Source organism: Pundamilia nyererei, unplaced genomic scaffold (assembly GCF_000239375.1).
Source record: "Pundamilia nyererei isolate P.nyererei 1_Seehausen unplaced genomic scaffold, PunNye1.0 scaffold00053, whole genome shotgun sequence".
NCBI classification, from domain to species: Eukaryota; Metazoa; Chordata; class Actinopteri; order Cichliformes; family Cichlidae; genus Pundamilia; species Pundamilia nyererei.
In genome coordinates this window covers 89,424-91,862 of record NW_005187454.1, presented here as the reverse complement: position 1 = coordinate 91,862, position 2,439 = coordinate 89,424, and positions in this window count along the sequence as shown.

The window sequence follows — 2,439 nt, the reverse complement described above, 5'->3', positions numbered from 1 at the left end:
AATTGAATTGAATTGAATTATGAACTATAGTTTATTTTTATTTTTTACCAGCTGACATTTAAAATTGCAGATTCCAGTCCTATTTTGTCACAATCAGCTGCGTAGCATGAGGATAGTTTTATTGTGGTGCCAAATGCAGAACACAGCAGACAGAAGTAAAAATATGGCAAGCTTTTAATGCTGAATAGTTCAAAGATAAACATGATCCAAAAAACAGTGGAGCCAGGAAATGCAAATAACAAGGAAACAGTAGGAATAATAATACAGGAAACCCAGGGAATGCATCCAGGAAACAATGGGAAACACAGAGAAACCAAGACAAGGAAACGTCTTGATGCATTCTCAATCATCCAGGAAAGTAAATCTCCAAAAGTTGATTCTGTTCATCTGGACGTAGTGTTTTGTGGGAGAAACGTTTCGTCACTCATCCAAGTGAGACAAGGAAACGCACAAGTGGAGGCTACGTCCACACTAACACATTAGTTTTCTCGTTTTCTCTCCGTTTTGGCCTCCACACTGAGGCGCCTACATTTGAAAACATTTTGAGTGGCAGTGTGGACAGCGAAAATGCAGACTTTCTAAAAAGATGACGCATGTTAGTCATATGATGCAGTCATGTAACCAATTAAACTAAGATAGCAGAGGGCATTCTACAGCAGTTGTTTTGTTTGCTCTCAATTTTACAGCCCTATTAAAGATTAATATCAGTTTGTACATGCTCCAGATAGCTTTTCTTTAAATTCTTTAACTCTCACTCGCTTTTGCAACTTTGTACTTTTACGCAGAAACAACTCCACCTCATTGTTAGTCCATTTAAAAAAAAAAACTCGGTGCTTTTTCTCAACTCCACCTCATTGTTAGTCCATTTAAAAAAAAAACTCGGTGCTTTTTCTCAACATTTTGCCGTAACGTTTCAAAGAGCCGCAAAGTAAATAAACGGCAGACAGAAATGAGGCAGGTCGAATCTTCTTGCGTTTCACGCATGCGCAGTGCTGGAACGTAAGCGTTTTCGGACTCTGTGAAAGCGACTGAAAAAGATAGTGTGGACGCGTTTTCAGATGAAAACGCTGTTTTGAAATCTATCTGGGCTAGTGTGGACGTAGCCTAAGTCAATACAAAGCACAAGTGACTAAAACTAGGAAGTAACTAAACAGAGAAGACAGACTCTAACACACAAACCTGACACAGAAGGGGATAAAAGGAAGGCTAAGAAAACATAAAAGAGACCATAAAGAAACCAAAAAAACAAAGACTTGTGATGCACATGATACACATCAGGAATAAACAATACTGGTCAAACTAAGAACCAAAGGGTATGTTCAATAATAAGAATAAAAAAAAGTCCAAAACAGAAAACCCAGGACCATCACACCTTTTGGTTTCCTTTTCCTCACTGCATTTCTTTTTCCTGTTAGCTGTTGGTTTAGTTTGCTGTGACTCTTTTGGCCACTGTGCTGGCGAGAAAAAGCGCAGTCCCATCAGTCCTGCTGTTCCCGCATAACTTACTGATACTAAGACTTGAGACAGGGTGATTAAAATGATAGTCCAGCAGCTCTCTGTATTACTGCCCTCTGTCAAGGCAAAGACTTTAGATGACACCATTAATTTAGGTTCATTTGTTTCAAGTACGCGAGTGCACACATTCATCCTGAGCTCAAGCTAGATGACCATCAAGAACCAGCTGCGCAGTTTTATGTTTTAGATGATGGCTGTCTTTATTAATGGCATTTGTACATTAGTAAACAACAATTGGAGGTTGTATGAATGAATCAAAACCAATCAACTTTCCACAGTTTCCACAGTGACCACTTTTCTATACAAGGCTCCACAGATCTGAGCTCATTTTTGAAATAAAAGCCAATTGTATGTTGTACGGTTGCTTTGCTGAAACCAGACCCTGATGTCAGTCTAAAGACAGCAGAATAAATTTTGTAATGGGATCAAAAGTTGAAAATATTTCAGTTAAACTTGTGGATCAGTGTTCAAACTGATACCTTAAAAGAATGAGTCAGCTGTGTTATAAGTGCTTACGAATGGGAAATAGTGAGTATTGAAAAGTGACAAATCAATCTTTCTGCTGTGGTGGGTGATGTGATCAGTTGGCACAGTAAACTGAGTGATCCAGGTTCTTGTTTTCTGGGTTGTATGTATTCTGGGCAAAGCAGTGAGCCGCAGCACGATCACACTCGCACACAGCAGCTTGACACGTATCGTTGGCCGCTGCAGAGAAAGAGCTGTGTCAGCACATGAATACACAACTTCACAGTAATAGCTAAACATCTAACACATTTAAACATTACAAATGTGGCGTGGTTCCATACATACATGGACAGTTGGAAATTTGTGATTTAAATACATTTTTTAAAACCCAGAACATTAGAATTTAACTATTTCTTTTGCCCAAAATGTGTGTGTGTGTAAGCCTGTTTAGTAAGACTT